This window comes from Camponotus floridanus, unplaced genomic scaffold (genome assembly GCF_003227725.1).
Source record: "Camponotus floridanus strain SB8 unplaced genomic scaffold, Cflo_v7.5 scaffold16, whole genome shotgun sequence".
In the NCBI taxonomy this organism is placed as follows: domain Eukaryota; kingdom Metazoa; phylum Arthropoda; class Insecta; order Hymenoptera; family Formicidae; genus Camponotus; species Camponotus floridanus.
Window position 1 is genome coordinate 2,470,174 of NW_020229281.1, and position 22,112 is coordinate 2,492,285.

The 22,112-nt window shown below is 39.8% G+C and overlaps 2 protein-coding genes across 3 annotated transcripts in view; one reads left to right on the top strand and one right to left on the bottom strand.

Moving 5' to 3' along the window:
• The window catches only part of LOC105255859 (5-hydroxytryptamine receptor 1), a 102,991-nt gene extending 95,894 nt beyond the window's left edge, over window positions 1-7,097 (bottom strand). For both annotated transcript variants that reach the window (XM_025407029.1, XM_025407027.1), the window contains exon 1: window positions 6,299-7,097. The gene's annotated coding sequence lies outside the window, so the exon portion shown is untranslated. The remainder of the gene's footprint in view (window positions 1-6,298) is intronic.
• LOC105255391 (pro-corazonin-like) overlaps window positions 1-22,112 on the top strand; it is a 74,601-nt gene that overhangs the window by 17,109 nt on the left and 35,380 nt on the right. The window lies entirely within an intron of this gene.

The following is a 22,112-nucleotide window of genomic DNA, read 5'->3' on the forward strand; positions in this document are numbered from 1 at the left end:
TCGCGAGAGAGCGGTTAGCCTCGGTATGCCTCGAAGGAGGTAAAATGGACCGATGCAGGGGCGGAAAATGCGCGTAGCTGCGCCGAATAAGTCGCGTGCCACGGGAGTGAATTTTGTATTGGTGCATTTTGAATGGGGCAGACCCTCGCTTAAACGGCGGGTCTCGAAAGAATGCCTTTGAGGCGGTTCGCGCTCCTCGCTCAAAAGGATTCTCCCCCGTCGCAAAATGCGATATTAAAATCGCACATATTCGTATCGAGTTTGCGAGAAGCATGCCGGGCTAAAGAGAATCGCGCACGGAAATGTAATTTGCGATATTTTATTACGATTATCTCCCGTACAATGATTAACGTAACCCGATAGATGCACACGTGCGCACTTGTACGTATGCATAATGTTACATAATTAATAAAAACTCGGCATTGGCACGACGTCAGGTTTTCTCTGCGAAGAAGTCTAGATACATTTACATTTTCGCACGTGAGGTAATTACATATAATAATAATGATAATAATTATTATAATCATAATAATATGAATAATAATAATATAATGTGATTGCATTTCCCGGCTTGTTCGTTAACTGAATTTCGCAAATGGCTGCGAATATTTCGCTATTAATAAACTTTCAACGTATATCTCCTTCTCCCTCTTGGAATTCTCTCTTTCAATTCAAGCTTTGTGAATGGAACAATTGTCTCATCCGTATATGATTAAAATAGAGCGTTCTTGTCATAGAAGACTCGGTGTATTAATATAACAAGGAAAAATATATACATCTAATATATATTAATATATATTAATACACTATGTATATTAATACGTTTACTCCGGTTATGCCGAGGAGCAACGTGTGTATCGACTGTAAAATTTATATTCGACGTAAAAATTGCGTATATGTATGCGCGGATCTCGCTCCTCTTAGAAACGTATCTTCTTTTTGCACGTAAACGCGAAGAGACTCTTTCGGGACTCGCGTGTTCTCGAAAAGAGAAAAAAAGAAAAGAAAAAAAATTCCGCGATTCGCGTCGCGCGATCTCTTCTGTCTCCGGAGACACGAAGGCAGCCAGCGAAACTTGGATATTAATATTCAATTTACAGGCCGCCACTGATGGAATGACGGATGGCGTAGGATATACGTGTACCTTACGTCCTCGGAGGACTGTACAGTCGCAGCAAGGAGTTCGCGGCCGTTCTAATTTCGTTAGGTTTCAATTCATTCTTGAGCAGAGACTGCTTCTCAAGTCGCGCAATCAGTCCAAGATAATCAAGAACGAGAACAGAGTTCCATTTCTCCCCTCCCCCTCCCCCTCTCTCTCGATCGCGAGCGACAAACTCGCGTTTCCGCATTCGCGTCCAGGATATTGTTTTATCGATTTATCAATTTTTTTCGCCGAGCGCGGTTTATAGTCATCCGCGTCGATAAAAAGTTGACGGCTCCAATGACGATTCGCGCCCGCCCACGCTGTCGTCGGCTTGTCAATAACACGATCCATCGATACGATGACCCACGCTATTTTAAACGTACGCGTACACGCGACGCCGCGGCTGCAATTTTCACCCAAGGAGATGCAAAATTAAGCCGATTCGTCTCGTACGCGCGTGCACTCGCGCGCTCTCGTCCTTCGAAATCGCGATAAATTATTCGCCGAGAGAGCGTTCGCGATTTATTCATCGGACGTATTACTCTGAGATATTGCTACGCATCTTTCTCTCTCTTTCTTTCCGCAAAGCTGTGTAAATCCGCTATTTGTATGAAATATCACCGTATATCCGTTCATAAAGCTCCGCCAGCTTGTGTTACTCATTCATAATACACTGTATATCTTGCAATTTGCGCAGAATCATAGCCCCGTTGTTCGTTTTCTCGAATGTAACATTTCCGTTATCTCCATACCCCGCTATACATGTATTCTATATATTATTCTATACGGTATATATATTTTACATACATTTATAAGCGAGAGGTTGCGAGTCGCGCGCGCGTGCGCGCGAGCCGCAGCACTGAGATGCATTTAGTAATTTACGGCATGCACCGAGCCCCAGTAACAATGGACGAGATCTCACGCACACGAGCGTATCCGTTGACCGTGAGAGCGATGCCGCGAGGCAGGTAGACAGGCAGAAATGCATAAAACGCAGTAAACGCCAGTTGGGTGGATGCGGGCGCGGCGTCGTGTCTAACGGGAGTTATCACCGTCTACTGGGAAGAGCAAGCGTCCGAACGCCGGAAACGGACGAGCAAAAATGTGCATACGGATGCGGAGGAAATATGCAGGCCAACGTGCACCGCGTCTCTAACGGACATTGCATCCATTATTCGAGAACCGTCGAACCATGCTCGTGCGGAGAATAGCGTTGTAATCTCGTATATTTTTTGCGCGCATGAAACAAGGATTTTCGCGAGAGAGAATCGGCCTTTTCGACTTCTTTTGTCCGTTTCGAAGCTCCGAGTCTCTCTCATTTTTCGCCCTTATCGACTCTTGTCGCGCGCGCTGATCATCGCGTCCTCTCGGAAGGTCCTCCGACGCGAGTACGAACGTGTTTCCGAATGTATTTCCGATAGCGGAAATTTTTTATCTCCCCCCCCCCCCCCCCCGGGAAGCCTGCCTCTCTTCCTCTCCCCGTGGATTTTTTGAAGCTTCATATTGTCGCTTGCGCGACAACCGGGAAGACGATATTGCATTCGCCTGACGGAGTCTCAGGGATTTATTAAAGGTTCGTCGTGTGTCGGAGCGGTTTCTTTGAGAGATTTTCTTCTGGGGTTTAGAAGAAGCTAGATCGCGTCGCGTGCCTCTAATGAAACGAAGAAGTTCACTTTTGCCATGGAATGTCGCGATAATCGAGAGAGACCGCATCGCTCGCTATTCTTCTCTTCTCGTCTTTTATTATCGTTGATAAAACTGCTAATCTCATTGCGAGAAGGAAGGTCGGTTTTTACTCTCTCGTGTTTCCTTTCTCCTTCCCTTGTAATCGCCGCTTTATCCGACGCGCTCGCTTCCGGTCGCGACTGAATAATTCACGTGACCGCTTCCGATCAGAAATCGCTCGCCCGACTTGCAATTTTAACTTTAACGATTTCCGACGCCTGTTTAAAATACACACGAGAGACATATATATATTAATAATAATAAAAAGAAGGCTATTTTAACGTTTCGGTCCCATGGATGTTGTTGCGGTCTCCTGGATATTATGTTGCATCGGCGGTTTTTGTGTTTTATTCTGCTTTTATTTTAAATTCTTGACAATATTTCTTTTGTTTGACTGTGTTTATTTTTACAATTTTATCCTTCGGCCTGTACAGTAATTTATTTATTTTTCTATCTCTTTTATATCTGATATAAATATTATTGTGTCATACTGAGGAGGGTCCAAAAAGGAACCGAAACGTTTGTAAGAATTATAGATTTTATAAAGAATTATTGACAAAATTTATCACCCATTATCACCTGCGCTTTGCTTGGTCTAAAATAGTCTTCTTTTTGATTATTATTGATTTATCATTTGGACCATTTATAAAAAATTTGTGTTAATCGTAATTAAAAATTTTTCATCTTTTTATATATATATTATTTATTAATTGAAATTTTCGAATAATAAACGTGGCGTGAAAATTGAATTCCTAAGACGATATAAACATTATTCGTCCTGCCGATTGAAATATACGACGGCACTATTCCGGAGTAATTTCCCTAAACATTTGTAAGAATTATAGATTTTATAAAGAATTATTGACAAAATTTTTGTCATGCATTACCACCTGCGCTTTGCTTGGTCTAAAATAGCCTTCTTTTTGATTATTATTAATTTAGCATTTGGACCATTTATAAAAATTTGTGTTAATTGTAATTAAAAATTTTTCATCTTTTTATATATATATTATTTATTAATTGAAATTTCTGAATAATAAACGTGACGCGAAAATTGAATTCCTAAGACGATATAAAGATTATTCGTCCTGCGGATTGAAATATACGACCGCACTACTCCGGAATAATTTCGCCCCGAAACGTTTGTAAGAATTATAGATTTTATAAAGAATTATTGACAAAATTTTTGTCATGCATTACCACCTGCGCTTTGCTTGGTCTAAAATAGCCTTCTTTTTGATTATTATTAATTTAGTATTTGGACCATTTATAAAAATTTGTGTTAATTGTAATTAAAAATTTTTCATCTTTTTATATATATATATTATTTATTAATTGAAATTTTCGAATAATAAACGCGGCGTGAAAATTGAATTCCTAAGACGATATAAACATTATTCGTCCTGCCGATTGAAATATACGACGGCACTACTCTGGAGTAATTTCGCCCCGTAATTGCTGATACGCTCGGCATCGAAATAACCGCCGCGGAAGTAGAGCGGCTGTACACGAGTCGAGTACGGGAGGTTGTACATTAGGAGAAGAAAAAAAGCTCGCGGTCGCATTAATATCCCCGCGAATGCGAGTTGATAGTGAGGGACGCGGTTGGTCGCATAGTTCCCTGCGCATGTACCGCCCAACGTATAACGATAATTAATAGTGCCATGATATTACCATGATATTTCCATTTGTTTCGAAGCTTTCGTGCTGCGACAAGATTGTCGCCGGGCACGGAAAAACGACTAATTGCTATTCTTTACTTGGAATAAATCACTCTCCCGAATGCGCACACACACATGAACCAGCGTGGCATTTGATAAATGTAACCGCACGATAACCGTTCTCTCTCGAAGCACCCTTGGATATATTTTTCTTAATAACTCTCGTAGCACGTAGGTGCATGTATATGTTATTCTGTTATTTTTTTTCTCTCTTTCGCGTGTTTCTACTAATTTGTAGACGATATCACGTCTAATTGACTTAACGACTTAATAAATGAAAAAAAAAAGATTTGTGTTCCTGATTTTCACGATATACGTGTGCACGCGGTTGTGATCAATAATTTATACGTTAATGAGATTTGCTGCATCCTCTCAGGATTCAGAGAAAGAGATCGTGGAAACAACATCCCGTGAATGCTTCTCGCACAAATTACATTCTGCATTATTTATATAAATATTAGAGAATCGCGTACGATATAGGAAATGGAGCACGGCTAAAAAGGAAACGACATCTCGTGCAGAAATAGATCGAAAATTTGCGAAACTCGATAACATGTATTTGAAAATTGATAACATATATTTGGACATTTTTCAACTTAAATAAGCTAGAATAAATTTTTCCTTTTTCTTTTTTTTGAGAATTTATCTCATCTCATCTCATCTCATTTAAGTTTAACGTATACTTCTTACAACTCTTAACTATTTTCGTGCAAATTATTGTTGTAGCTATACTCTATCTTTACTTTTTGTTTTAGATTTTCATTAGAGTTGCTCGGAAAAGATGTTCGTTTAAAGCGAGAAGTTGAAATCGAATGTCGTTACCGTGTTACATTTTTCCGAAGCAACAGACATACGTGTACATAATACAGCACGCTCCAATAATTAGATTAGAATCTATATATTAGATTAGAATTTATATAATTATTTTATTACGCTCCGGAAACACGCGACGCAATTCTATCGACTTTACGCTGGAGTAGCTTTTAAAAAGGCTTTAATCAATTATTTCCGCGTTCTTCAATGACCATTACAATAAGCCGCCTCTGACCTCGGCCCCTGTGCTCGTGCTGCGATATAAATATTATAATGCGATATGATTATACGCGCATCCTCGATCAGACTCGAGTAGAATCTTGGCGAGGGGAAGGTAAATCTTATCGTGTCTATACATTCGGGTCTGCGTCGTCGCGATATCCTTGCGCACGATTATATAAAGTCGTCTATAAAAATTCTCCGGTTGGCAATTTTATATCGCACACCAGGAAAGTCGTTGACTTGATTAAAATAATTTTTCATCAATTACTTGATTATCATGCATCTTATATATATTTTTTAGTTGAAAAATATTTAAAGATACATCGTACTTGATCGAAATACTTAAATGTCGGAATCGAGTAAACGATAAGCGACCGAACGCATCGAGTCGAGTCGAGTTTTTTTCCTCGGGGTCCCAAGTTTTTAATCGAACGAGGGATTTGCTCGACGAGGTAACGATCGCGGAATCCGAAGAGACGCCAGTCATCATCTAACACGCGTCCTCGGCCGTTCGAGACTCGCGGGAGGTCGATACGAGCCAATTTCCTCCTGGCCGTTGCATTCGGAGCTTTTAGCCTCCCTTTTTTTGCGGCGGCGTGCAAGTTCCCCATTAGGGAGGCGCAGAAAATGAGAAAGAAAAACAGACGGAGCGGGAGGGAGGGGAATCACCTACCGGCTTAAGCCGTCGCATGCGAGTATCCTGGCAGGTCGAGGAAGCCGGGATCCGTGGCCCCGTCGTCGATATCGATCGACGATCCTCGTACCAGGTCGCTCGCGGGACCGTCGACGGTGGAAGTGGCGTCGGCGACGGCAGCCTCCGTTCGGGAAGTTGTTGTCCGATCACGCATCACCAGACAGTTTCACAGTTCACTACGCGGCCCGTCGATCTTTTCCCCCCTTCCTCCGCTTCGTTAGCCGCTCGCGCTCGTCCGCTCTTATCTAGCCGCTAGTTAACGAGTTAACGGATTAACAACTTCCTGGCGCTCGAGCTACGCGGGTCTGGCTTGATCGAAATCAAACGCGATCTCGCGCGCGCCCCCGGAATCGATCCCGGCGATCAAGATTACTCGCTCTGCGAGTCGGGCACTCGGCTACCCTCGTCCCGAAAACCCCTTCTTGACGCACGAAAATGAGCAGTTTTCCCTCCCCCGGGCACTCTTTTTTTCGCGAGGCGAAATTTCGCGGGAGCCTCCGTTCCTCGTTTGGCGCAATCGCGTCCTGTTGCTTCGAATTTTTCGTCGGCGGGCTGGCGAGCCGAGGGTGGAAGAGCGTGCGGGGAGGTGGGGGGGGCATAGGTAAATAGAGGGAAAGAGAAAGAAAGCGCGCGCGCGCGGGGGAGAGAAAGACGGAGGGAAATAGAGGGGGAGAGAGAGAGAGAGAGAAAGAGAGGAAGGCAGAAACGCGGGCACTCGTGGAGACTCGCGGCGACTCGTGGAGCGTCGCGACGCAACGCAACCAGGCCAGCTGAACGTTCGTCGTGCGACTAGACTGGGTTCTTGCCGTTGACCCGGACCCGCCTTGAGCGGCGCAAGCGCCGCGCCGCCAAATTACACTGCCCTATCCGGAAAACCGGCGGACGTGTGACGCAACGTACATCGTAACGCCCTTAGAGAAATCGCGCTCACGCACGCTCCGCGTCCTACGCGCTTCCGTGCGTGGAATGCAGTTCCGGTGCATCCGGTGGCCCTCTTCCGTCCACGCGAATTTTCCGCCCGAAGCGCGGCTCGCGGCGATCCTCGATCGGATTTCCGAGGACCTCGCCTCCTCGTGCGAGAGGGCAAAAGTGATATACCAATCTTTGAAATGTCACCCGAGAGATCTATAATCTAAACACCCAGCGTCCGGTACATACACGAGAATGCATTTTTATCCAGGATTTTTCGATAAAGCCACGAGTCTTCTCGTTATTGACGGGAAACGATGCGAGAACGAGAGCGCAGGACGAGATGATAATATCTTTGGGAAAGGTCTTTCTGGTTAGCGAAAGAGCCGTTCTATAATAAAAAAAAAAAAAATGAAGAATAGCATCGTAAGCACGATGCAGGTTGCAGTTACAATTGATATTTATAACCTGTGACCTTCTCAAAGCGTAGTTTTTCATATTGCATACATCATTGCGATTGTTATTGTTTGAGCATTTTTGCAAATTTAAAAGTAACATTCGAAAAATATTTCCACAATATTTCTGCGGCAATTCGAAAATATCATGTAGCGTATCGGGGAGGCAGCGTATTTTACAAATATTTATGAAACATTATGCGAAAGAGGGAGAAGGGGGAAAGATGCATGTAAATCGACATTTGGAGAAATAATAAAATCAACATTTCGAGAAATGTCCATTACTTCTTGGAAACATATTCCTCGTGCATGATTGTTCTTTTTTTTTTCAACTATCACGCGACTGCTCTCTTTTTCTCCTGAAACTTTAATCGCGATTGAATGAAACGCTGCGTGCATTCACGTCACTCTTGCGAGAACGCGAGGAGGTAAAGTGCCCGAGTGTCTGTAAACGCGACAGTGGCAATTGATTTCGAGGTAATTCAAACTCGCAAACGTCGCCTATTGTCGCCTTTTACGGACATTTAAAACGAAACGGCCTCGGACAGGCGAGCGAGTGATTTCAAGGCGAAAGTAATTTTGAAGCGATCCCATCCTGGCGTCGCGTTATAAAGGAACACGGAGGAGCTGAACGCTCGCTCGCGGAAGAGCTTTCGGAAAAATCTTGCGAATAGTTTCGAGATCGCTCCTTCGCGACGTAACGGCGCGATAATGCGAGATAAAATACCCCGAGGATACTTGACTCGGTAAACGATGACGGATTACTCCGCCGAGAGTCTTTCGATTATCCGAGCGGAAGAGAAACCGACAGGATGCTGCTTGAATCCAGCGAGCGCATCCGTTAAAGATCGCTCTTTAAGCCCCTTGCTTTAAAAGAGAGGATCGTCTCTCTTTCTCTCTCTCTCTCCGATTCGCGAGACAAGCAAGGAATAATTCATCAATCGGGTCTTCGCATCGAGAGAGCTTTACGAGAAAACGAGCTTTCGCCTTCGGATAAAGCTACCATTGTTGCGAAAACAGGTCATCTCTGTCTTTACATGATTTTTTACATGTGTGCGGAAAATGGAGAATCTCAATTACCGCGGGCTATTCATCACTCATCGATGGGCAAACGCGAGAGAGAAACTTGGTTTTTAATTTGTAATTATTATATCCACATGTGCGCGTTACGTCATACGTTATACATAACTTAGCGCGCAGTTATTAAAAGCGGTCGTACATAAATTTACAACGGCATAAATAACTGAAACGGTAAAGACAATTTAATTGTACGAGTTGTTATTATTATTCTCTATTGGACAATAATAATAATAACTCGTAATATTAATTATCTTACTGTTTTAATTACTCATGCTATTGTGAATTTACGACAGCCTTTAATGTGCAGCAGTGCGCACTAGTGCGTCCAACTGAATTCGCTATTAGACATAGAGAGAGCATGCGAATGAATGGAACGGTGAGTAGACAGAAGGGGGTCTTCGGTCGAATATCGACTATTCATAAAAGCCATTTTCCTGACGTCAAGGGTAGCCATAGATCACGTAAATCCCTTTCTCGAGCGTTTTATGAGCGTGGACGTAAGCGTCTGCAATTTTTCGTGGCTGACATTAGCTCGCCAGTCGAAATTCGCAGCAACAAGTGTTGGGGGGCTCGAGAGGTGGTTCGCACCCCGCCGAATTATTCGCGCCATTTTCATGTACTCTCTCACCTCTGAATACTCATTGTGTTGCGCTCTCGTTATCATTGCAAAACAGAAATCCACCGTGTGTGGTGCGAGATATATATATATATATATATATATATATATATATGTATATATATGTATATATGTATATCGCGTTCGACAGTTGAAGTGACTCTCGACTCGATCGTGCATGGGCGTTTCGATTGGCGAGCTAGAGCTCCATTAGCATACGAATAATATTAATCGCGATGAGAAACACCTCTCAATTTGTGCCACAATATGCGGAAGATGGTACAATGTACTAACACAATTGGAGGGGAAACAAAAGAGATAATTATATGTCAGATATAATTTTTCAGTTATCGCTAATTTTAAATATGCTTTAAATTGGAGACATATAAATATTTAAATAATATTATATAAGATATTTATTTCCTCAATTGTGTTACTTATAAACGATTAATTTAAAAAAATGAAATTATTAAAGATGGTACAATGTATAATGCTAACACAATTGGAGTGGAAACAAAAGAAATAATTATATTTCAATTATTGCTAATTTTAAATATGCTTTAATTGGAAACATATAAATATTTAAATAATATTATAGAAAATATTTATTTCCTCAACCGTGTCACTTATAGATGATTAATTAAAATAATAAAATTATTTATACATTAATTAAAATTCTATTGTTGGAATATTTAGCTGATTTCGCTAATAAAAAGAAGCATTTCAAATATATATTTCTTGTCGGAGATTACAAACAACGTTAGGGATTGAAATAAATTTTTCTCATTGTATGAGTTTAATCATTTTAACTATTTACATGCTAAACAAATATTTGCTTTGTTCCTCAAAGGTTAAATTCCCAAATGATATTTTATTTAAACAAAACTATTTAAATAAATATTTTCAAGTTTGCATTTGAGACTGAACGTGCCCGTTGTTGAACATACTTTAGACATTTTTATCTTCGACGTACTGTTTTAATATTGACCAAACTATTTTTATATTATTATATTTATATAATGAAATATGTAAGAGAAGAAAATTAGGCCGATTTGTCATACATTACTTTTTTCCACAAAAGCATATTTATCTCATTCAGATAGAGAGTGCATGTCGACATTCCATTTATCATACATTAATGGATATAATCGACGTCGTCGATTTCACGAAGAAAGAATTACCGTTCGTTAGATTAATGGCGGAAGAAATAGAAATTGCCGTCGTGATATATCGGTAAAATCTCCCCAGTTAATATCGATCGAGCCTATTAGATTCTGTTCGTTCGTCAGTTTCATGTCGAAATTTAATACACCAAGATAATCCGCCTACACGATGTACTCAACCTTTTGAATCATCAGCATTTATCAATAAATCAACCTTAATAATGGACAGATGGAGGATTAAATGCTTTTTCCGAAAATTTATTAGTCTGCAATACTATGCGTTAAAAATCTAAAGTATTCGACAAGCGAGATACAACTTTATGTTTTTCCGACGTTCGCAGGCATGATTCTTAATTATATAGCATAAAAACAGTAAATAATTGAGTGAGAGAACTCAAACATTATGATACACCTATAGAATAATTCGCAGTAAAAAAGAATGATGTCATAAATATATTATCTTTCCGTGGAAATTCTTGTCGGGGCTGCATTATTAAAATGTATAACGGAACTTTAATTAAAAGGACGTCCCTTCCTACGCTGATAAATGGATGAATAACTGATTGGCGTAAGAAGATAATAAAGAACGATAATTTTTTTATATCGAGATGTTAAAAGACTTACGCGAACTTTAATTAATGTAACAAATCGCACACAAAGCACGAGATATATTACGAGATATGTCCCGTATAAGTTCATTAATCATTCTGTATACAATCTTGCTGCAGTTCTCATTTTTTATTACTCGCTTGATCTATGTCATGCATTCATTGCCCGTAAAAATGAGAAATCTATATTTCAGTGTCGATAAAAAAAACATTCAGCGACACTCTCGTCGTTGGATCGATCGAGAGGTACCTTGAATCGAATCCATTTCAAAGAAAAACGCTATCTATAACGCGTAATAATGATGAATACTCCTGATTGCTTTTCTCTCGATCTGCGCTCGATAAATGTTCTCCGCCCCCATCTCTCAAGATTGATGGCGTGATATTGATTTGATGATCGGCGTCAAAGCAGATTCGCAAAAGCTCGCGCTACTATTAATTTTCCGACGTGAATCCGATCGGGCCGCCTCGCATCGAGCCTCCTCGCCTCCCTCCCCCCCTCGGTTGTTAAAGCGAGGCAAATCGATCGAGGGCGGTTGAATGGAATTATGAAGTTTACGTGCCCCCGAGTTCGCCATGAATCTCACACAGCGACTTTGTCCCCTCCTCGATTTGGAATCTAATGTAGTTTTGGCTGCGAGCGCCGCACATAAACGGAGGAAGGTATGTACCTGCTCGGCCGCTTAAGCGTTAGTTAAACTACTCGAACTCGCGTTTTCCTAGTTCAAGGGGTTCGCAAACGGGGCGGGCGCGGAATCGGAAGCCTGCGAGGAACTTAAAGTCCGACGTGCCGAGATACTTTATCGGGACGACGTTTCATCGATCGGAATATTCTACAATCTATTTTTATCGAGTTACAAGAAGGACTAAAGGCTTTCTCGTAATTCTAGACTTACGTCAAATTAAATATGCGACTTTAATCTAAATAATTTACCGCCGAGACATTTGACCTCTCCTAAGGCTCCAGCGAGTCACATGTATTACTCATATACATTACACTTTTCTCTTGAAAGAGGCGGAATAAATTACAGAAAATTAATTTTCAAAAGCTACATTTTAATGCGCGCATAATAATCCATGAGAAAATATATTACTACTAGACTACTATTTTATACAAAATAAAATAAATAAAATAAAATAAAATAAAAAATATTTATTGTAGGTATACTTATTAGAGAGAGGATTATACAAATAATATATAATATTTATTTATTAACATATGTACGTAATTTTTTTTTCTAGAGTCACACATGTAAAATCTTGGCGATTTTAATTACAAGCGTACAACATAGAAATCTCTTTTCCGGCTTTGCAGGTATTCGAATATCGGCATTAACATTGCAAATGTCCATCAAGATTATACGGAAATACCTGGACGATCGCGATGGTAGAGGGAACATAGTGCGTTTCGCTGTTCTCTCATTCGACGTAAAATTGATCCCCGAAATTCGAGCCGTTCGACACAGCCGTCAAATCCACGCAACGATATTCCTGCGAGAATACGCGATACCAAGCAGCTGCTATCTATCGACAATTTCCTCTACTAATACACACGTAGTAACGTTACATGTGTGTGTGTATATACAATGTATATAACTATTTCTAATTTCCCATGGAGATTTCATCTCGCTAATGCAGGCGCGCTGCAAAATATCTCGAGAGAAACTTGCAATTAAAGAACCAACAAGAAAAATCAATTACGTCTAGGAGCGTGCATTTTTCAAGAAAAACGAAAAACGCGATCTCTTATACTTTTTTCGAAATAGATATTACTCTCGACTAAAACAAATGATTCTAAAGAACAATTAATTTGAAATATTTATTTTAATTAGTCCCCTAATTATCATATGTATTATCGATAGACAAGAACTTATGATTCGGTCCAAGGCTCTTCTACGTGCAAGAATTTCCGCCAAAGAATCCGGTTGATCATTTAGTTCGTTTTAGAAGTGTCTTTGCGTCGCCTTTCAGAAATTCCATCGCCAAATGTCGAGAGGATTGAAAGATTTTGCCGAGTCTTTGTCGACATTGGCATCAATAACAAACAGAATCGACAGTGAAAACTAGAAAGGCTCCTGCAACCGTGAGCTTCTTAATAAGATTACATTATTATTAAAAAGTGATTACGACATAAATTTTATACGAGGGTCTTTTAAATTTGCAGAAGCATCAAGAGAGAGATCAGAAAAGGATAAAATAAATTTTTGGAATAAATTTTTTTCAAATAATCTCAACAATGCGAGCTGCAAATCAAAATGATCGAATTTCAAGAATTTTATTCGATAGATTAAAGTTTTCGCGAAATAGCGCACGCGAGATTGGGACATTCGCTGCTATCCAAAAAAAAAAAAAAAAAAATAAAATAAAACCTCCCGATGTCTACACAAGTCCAAATAACCTTTGGTTTTCAAACCGTTCGACAATAGTTGAAATTTCCCCGATTCCCCGGTCTGTAACGTGTCGAACCGCGACGTCCCGTCGTTTCGTTGTGTGCGCGCGGTCTCATCCCGAATGTATTTTAGAACTTTCCGATTTTATCGATTGATTGAAATCGTCCGACATCGGTTTTGTTCCAGATAGAGATCGGGGATAGGATTCTTTTCTGCAGTTGCTGGCCGGTGCGCGCGATTACATTATTTACCCCGTCGTATAACTAATTCCGCGCGACCGCGATTACATTTTTCCAAAATAGAGCACGAGTTGCGGACGAATCACGTAGCAATCACAGAAAGAAAAAGAGAGAGAGAGAGAAAGAGAGGCAAAAAGCTTATTTTTGCGGATTTGTGTTAGATTCCCGACAAATCCCGCGTGCTTCGAACTTATCGATGCGTAGATTCGAAAGTCGGGACAAACTCGTTTTTGCCCGGCCCAGTCGCAACTCTCTCTGCGCGCGTTTTTATAATTTAAATTATGATCATGCCGGGGAGAAAACGAGAAAGATAAATGAATCGTCTCGGATAAATGGAAGCGTAGTTTTCACTGCGGATGACTGCAATAAAAAAAATGCATCCGAGCTACTTTCAGAGCTGCTTTTTCATTTATCGTCTGCCCCCCCCCCCTCTCTCTCTCTCTCTCTCTCTGTTTGTTGTAGACAATTCAGAAATTTTCCGAGAATTTTTGCGCACGGAATAATTCCAACTGCCGTCGTTATTTCAGGATTCTTTCGCATTTTATTGAATCTTCGGGCAACAGGTTAATCGAGTTCCTTGCTTAAATTGCTTGAGAGACAGTAGCATAAACCGAACCGTTATATAAAGGCCGATGATTAAAATAATGACGTAACTCGATGAAAAGTGCGCCTCGCATAATGAGTTGCCGGCTGGGGCACGTAGCGATTTTCCGATAATTTCGCGTACGCAGAGACTTTTACACGCCCTGAATCAAAGTGGATTTCGCGCGATCAAGCGCATTAACCATACTGCACGAGGAAGAAAGAAAGATAGAGAGATAGATAGATAGATAGATACATAGATAGATAGAGAGATAGATAGATAGATAGATAGATACATAGATAGAGAGAGAGAGAGAGAGAGAGAGAGGGAGGGAGGGAGAGAGAGAGAGGGAGGGAAGCATTCGCGCAAATGTTTCGCACATTCACGATACAATACCAGCCACTCGCCATTTATTGGTTGCATGTTATTAGAAAATCGCTGACGCATTCAATGAATCTGCATAAGCGTATGAGAGGACCGATACCATATCGCTTTTCACGTTTTATTACATAATTACATAGGTTTGATACGCGTGGTATTTACGATTCTGTAATTTGCCCCTCATAACAATTATCTCTTTAGGATTGTTTGATTTTCTCGTATACATAGATTCCAAACAACTTGATTTTTGCGAATCTGATTTCTTTTTAGACATATTTTCGGCTCTCTTCCCGCTAATTTATTATTCGTCACATTTTCGTTATTTTAACGCATATATTAATGTATATATTTCAACACGTAATATTTATGTATATATAATATATAGCGACCCGATTATATCTAACGTAAATCTTGCATGGAGATTTACCGGTGCAATACTTATCTAACTTGGTCTAATAAGAAATGAAAGGGATCGCAAAAGGACAAAATATCATGAGAGGATTACACGCTTGAGTATTACATAAGCCGAGGATATATTCGCTCCAATCTGCTTCGCGCAAGGTTTATAAACCCTTACCGCCGTCGCTACCATCTACGAAATGGAGGTGCAGTTACGCATTTTAAATGCACTTATCAAGCTGTGCGGAGTGCAGTCTTTGAGGCACCGAAGCGGATTGCATAGATGCATCTTACAAAAAGAATCCATCTATCGTGGAAAACGCACATGCGATCTCGAATGAGTAATCCGCTTATGTTATGTCTTTATGTCTACAGAAACTTAATCTCACAATTGGAGGAAGGGGAAGAGAGAGATAATTTGAATTGCAAAAAAAAAGAAAGAATTAAAAGAAATCTTTTTTAAATTAAAAAAACCTATTATAAATTCTGTAATATTACATATGTATGTGCGATAAACAAATGAAGAGATAAGAGGGATAAAAAAATAATTTTACATCGCAATAACACTTTTCTTATTTTAATTTAAGGATGTTTTGTCCCGGCAAAAAGTAACTGAAAATCAATATTGACGAATATCCACTTTTAGTGTATTTTGAGTATGAGAAATTTTGTGTGGAACCAGTTAGTACTTGTATAATATTATTTGACCAATTTCCTTTGTATCTAAACTTTTGCAAATTTTAAACAAATTCTAAATATTATTTCCATGTGTTTTTTGTCATTTGAATCAACGTGGTTGTACGTTTCCCATAAGAACACATGTTAATTCGGTGCAAATTAAAATCCTTATAACTTGTGAGAGAACGCTTTAGTGAATCGATTGAAAAATTGTACTGAAGATTCTAAACATATGTAAGGACATTCTGTACAATTTTCATTAAATTCTCAATATTTTGAAAATACAGCTACAAAACATCCTTAATAATATTAATAATTTTAATTTATTTTAATTTCCTATTTTAATTTTTCTCATTTCAAATTACCGATATATGATTCGAGTCGATTCTCGAATTCGATTGGCTTCATCTCACACGCGAAACGCTTGTCGGAGCTATCGAAAAATCGCGTTGCAATCTTATAATCTTCTTCTGCTCGCTTTTCTACTCGCGACCCTGTGTCTTTTATTACGCGCGCAAAAATATCACCTGACAGATTCTCGTCGCGCATCGCCCCACGTGCTCCGTCACGTCACCGGCGCAAAGTTATCCTCGCTCTCCTCGCAAACATCGCAACTTGGTCGTTACTTCTCCTTACGGAGACAGAAGTTTCTTCATTACTCATTTGTCTGCGTTCGCACGGGAAATGTCTGCTCCGCCGCAGTTTACCGCGACAGCTCCCATACATTGTCGGTTCCATTTTCTAATAACGAAACCGCCAGCTCCGCCACTTTAGCTTCGTCTTCGTGCGAGCCATTTCTTGCCCGAGCCATTTCGATTTTACGTAAATGATCTGCGCTAAAGCGGCTACTTTATCGATGATCTACGCGACGGAAAATGTCGCGGGAACGAATTGGAGCGGTAAGTTGTGAAAAATGTTAACGATAACGCGAAGCATTATTCATCCGCGTGATGTAGAGAAAAATTTTCAGATTATCAAGAGATCGTTTAAAGAAGCGTTGGTCAAACACGTGGTCAATTCTCCTTCAATCTCAAAGCCAATCTTCTCGAGGATAAATTTTATTCCTCATTTTTAATTTATTTTTACATGAGGGATCGCCTTTTCTTTTCCACCGTACTACATTTCTCGATTTGCCCTGTATAATCGTAGGATTTATTTATGACGGTTCTTGGAAGCAGCCCTCTCAAATGCGAAATCAAGTACACCGGTACCATTCGATATGCCGATATCACGGTCGAGCGTATTCCCGTTATATTGGTCATCGGAAAACTATCGATTATACGCGAATCCGTTTATAATACGTTGCAATGATGAACGAGATGATTGCAGAGGTCTTACTATGTAGCCCTGCATTCTCTTCGGACGCGGAAATCTTGCTCTTTCCCTCGCGAAATACGTATTTTTACGCAAAACGCGCGGTACCGTAAATATCACGAGATGGTCGAGCGCGCTGCTCGACGCTCGCTTTCCGATCACGCGTTTTATATAATTGGCGGTTTAATACGTCCGTCTAACCGGTGGTATTACAACAAGCGAGGCAATTTGCGCCCGCGCTAAATTTAACATGACGGCCGAAACAATTAATCTCCGGGACAGACCAGCTGCCTGGCTACCGGACGAAACTCTCGGGCTATCGTATTCGACGTATCGGCCGACCTGAGCAGAGCCGACCTGGCTCCCACCATCGCAGGCAGGGGGGGAGGTTGGAATTGGTCGGATAGTCGGGACCGCAGACCCGCGATAACCTCGGCTTTCGGCTGCACGTGTGCGTATTTGTGTGCATGTATCGGAAATCCAACTGACACGTACAATGCATGATAAGCCAGCATTATCGCAATTAAATCTCGCGTGAAAAAAAATATAATTACTGCCTATTAAATAATTCGAGCGAACGCGCGTCGCCTCCTCTCGGATCCGTTATCTCGATCGAGATCATCAGATAATCGAGATAACGCAGAGTTCAGAGAGTGAGTCGAACTTAGGATATATACATAAGCTGATTATCGAGCAATTATCTCGTTTGCTATAATTTGAGAATATGTAAATAATTTATCAGTATTTATTTGAGAATATGTAAATAATTTATCGGTATTCATTTCTAATCTGAATAATTTAATTTCTAATCTAAATAATTTTTTTTCGATATTTTAATTATTTTTTACGTAATTACGTTGAGTTTGTTTGTGAAAGAGTTGAGAAATAGTAGAAGAGGTAGACTTATATTTTCTATTTTCCCGTTTTTAAATATATATTTTTTATTCTCCATATTTCTACAACTTTTTTGTGTATTTTATACATGCGTTTTTGGATAAATATTTTTAATCGGGATATTATTGTTTATTCCTCTCTCTACATGCACCTATTGAAATGTAAACAGAATGCGCTTTTTCTACAAATGAATTGGACATACTATCAAAATGACAGTCATTTATGCCAAAGTCAATGACGAGAGGCACTTTTGTTTCTTTCTTCAGAGATATTTGTTGTCGGTGAAGAGAATCAATCAACGGCAACATCTTGTTTTCCGCAAATGGATTATTTATCACACAATAGTTAACTAATTCTCGGTTCTCTTTAAATTGTCGAGGAATTCATTTCTTCGACACAAAGCGCATATCCGCGAGACAATTTCTCGCGAATAATTGTTTCGCTGCTTTGTGCTATTCGAGAATTGCTCGCTCTTTTCTCATTTGTCATGCGAATAACGGCGATGCAACGTATTCTCGTCCGCATAATCGAGCCATGAGAAACGTCTTTTATTTAATATCCTTTAATTATTATGTAGATCGAACGTTTTACTTAACATTTAGGATCTCGGGTCGTTATTTTCCGGGACATTGTGTCTAAAAAGCGATAAAGCGAAACGACGAAGACGATGATGAGAGCGACGACGACGAAGCTCCGCTCTTCTTCTCTCGGTGAGAATCTCATCTACGGGTAGGCAACGCGAATTAATGGCCTTAAAGTTTGTAAACAGACTCGTAACAGCATTGCGGAGTAAAATGTTGCACATCCCTTTCAATAGAGAGCCCGTATCTGAAAGAGTTAAGCCAACCGCGCGCTTCTTTTATAACACTTTCGTCGAAGTGAAACGATGAACGGCGGTAGCTGATTGTTTCGTGTGTACTTGTGTGTGTTTTTTTCCCCCTTTTTTTTTAAAGCCGATGTCTCAGCGAGGCGCCTGCAGCGTCGCATCGTTACGTTTTACGTGGGTACTTCGCAAATAATCGACCGTAATAGGATTATTTGCACAGCGTTTCATTAATCGCGCGATCGATTTTGTCCAATTATTTGTCGCGTAATCCGCTTAATCCACAGCCGAATGCATAAACGACCGGACTTTAAGCCAGAGATGATTCTCGATTCTATCTTCTAACATCCCAGTATCTTTCATCGAACTATAATTTATCGCTAAAAGCTGCGCGATATAAATTTCTTCATCATCAAAATCATTTTGTTTTTATGATCACCATAGCTTTATATTTTAAAATTTTAGATAATGTATACGAATCGAGCGAGTGTTTAATTACATTCGTAATTTGTTACATGTCGCATGAAAAAAAGTATCTAGTCGATAAAAATGTGAAGAAATCTACATCTAACGTCATATGAAAAATTTAAACCCGATTATGGGTCGGTTATTAATCGATTATGGGTGTTTACGAATGAATTTTCTAACGTAATAGACTGTTTCATTTGCTACTCTCATAGTTGGACGTAAATTGATTCGCTGTCGTTAATTATTGAATTTTCTCTCTCTCTCTTTCTCCAATCATTTAATTTCTCCTTTCGCTGGATGCAACTGTCCAACGACTATATTTTTATTTCCTTCGGCGTATGTATGTGCGGTCACAAAGAAATTGTAATCGAGAGAAGAGAAGGACGATTTTCATTTATAAATAAATTCCACGCTCCACTCTTTCTGGGTGACAAAACTGGACTTCGACCTACATACGTAGCTCTCCTTTCCCATCGCGGGATTCACGCGACGTGCCAATCTTGGTCGCTTCCGCTCACGAGTCGTTCAATCGCCGCTCTTTTCTCATCTTTCGTCAATTTATTATTCCGGCCAAGAGACAATCGAATTACGGTTGTAATTAGCCAAGTGGAGTTTTAAGCGAGGCGCATTTACCGCATGCGCCGCACCGCAATCTCGTCGGATTTAACCGCGAAATTATGCGATTCGGCTCGCCCGCATCCGTAATTTACACCGCTCGCGCGCGGCAACGCGCCAACTACCTTCACGACGTTCCTGTATCCTAAACGCTTAAACGAACCGTGTAAATAATACGCGCTTAAGCGTGCGAGTTGGCGGGTTATGCGGAAAATATCTCGCGTCGGCGACGGCGGGCAAAATCGTTAGTCGCAAAGTCAAATTGTCGTGACAACAACTCCCGGGGAGAAATCGACGGGAACTAAGGGAGGATGCGCTCGACTGAAAATGCAAATAGTTTGCAGTGACCTTTCCCGAGAGGGAAACGACAGCGTAAATATCTTTTTGTCTTAAACAATAAAGCAGCTCGGAGGTTCTTCGTTAGCATCAGCCAACCATTCGAAAGCGTTTACTAAGCGCGACGGCTCTTCGGAATTTATTAAGACGAAACTCGCGGATGCCGCCGGGCCCAAGACGGACGCAAGAACGATGGATAGCGGGCATATTTACTCGGGTGGAGCACATTAAAGCGCGTAAATATTTGACATCCGCCCTCCCCCCGTATCTAATCAAATTATTAACTCGTCTTCACGGTGCATTAATTTTCTCCGCTCCGATGTGAAGTACTTATCGGTAGTTCGTCGACGAATCCCGGAGCACGTCTGTTTAATTAATTTAATATATTCGACGTTACGCGACGTGGGAGTTAAACACTGACGCGTGTTAAATATCGTAAAGTAGCGGAAACGTGGCGTATCGTGATGCGCGCGATCTATAATTTATGCCTCGCAATTCCAATCATTTTCTACACATCGAGATGTATGTTATTCCGCGGGATGCGCATACGAAACGCTAGATGGAATTTAATCAGAGTAGGAATCCACCTGCATTGTTGTTATTACATCATAAAATATGTACAATTGTTTACATTCCATCGACATGGAGATGTATGATAATTCTGCTCTTACTCTTTATTCCAAGAAACTCTTGTTTGTTTCCTGAAAATTAACATTTCTTTCATGTATCGATTTTTATTCTATTCAGAAGCGTACATAAATTTATATTCGAAACTTTTCCTGTTGAATTATATATGAGTGATTAATGTAAATTTTTAAAAAGATTTTCCGCTTGAAATATTTGATTAATTTTACAGGAATCAAATAAATATTTCAAATATGTATATACTTTTCGTTATAGACTTTGAGTAGTCGGTTGGAATAAATAATTGTTTTTTTCTCATTATTTTTATCCTTTTTATTCAAATAAGTATTTCTTATAATTTTACAGAAAGTAAACTTTCAAATAATAATTTATTTTTAAAAAATTACTTAATTATTTTTAATAATCTTTATTTGAAACCTACTATTATATCTTGTTTAATGATCGAGCAAAACGCAAGTAGTAACCGAGTGTAGTGAAAAAGGCTCTCTCCTGGTCAGACACGATCCTGTTGCGCGAGTAGATGTTACTTGCCACAATCATATGGCTACAACAGCTATGGAACGCCACATGTTTCGCGAAAAAATTAATGCAAATTGATAAAATAATCAAAGTAATTGATTTTGTGTCTTCGAAAAAAATCATGTTTTCATAGAAATATAGGAAATAAATTCATAAATTTAATTATATTATAATAGAAAATTGTTTAAAAAGATTATTATTATTTATTTAAAAAGATTATTCTCTTTAAGCATTTTTTCCAACACATTGATTCGATAGAGAAAACCATTGATATTTCAATACATCTTGCATATGCTCTTTATATTTAGAATAGGATAGTATCTTTAAATGACAGCCAAAGAAGTAGAACGTTTGCAGAGAGAATTATGTCTAACGAAGATGATAAAGGGCATGGGAGCTACGTTATGCTACTTCTGTATGTCTCGTTATTTATAATTTATTTCTATAAGTTCCGAATAAATATTCAAGGAATATAATCCGGAAGGCATAGAATTGTAAATAAGCAGAAATCTTACAAAGCAGAGCTTAGGAGAATGATTATTTGTAGTTTTCTTGTCTTCGCGAATAAAATGTATTGGTTTTGCTGCCGGTGAAATGTGATTTTTATTTAATTTTTTCTTCCCGGTACAATATGCTTTATTGACTTGCCGATCAAATAGTTATAATGATCCAACGCGC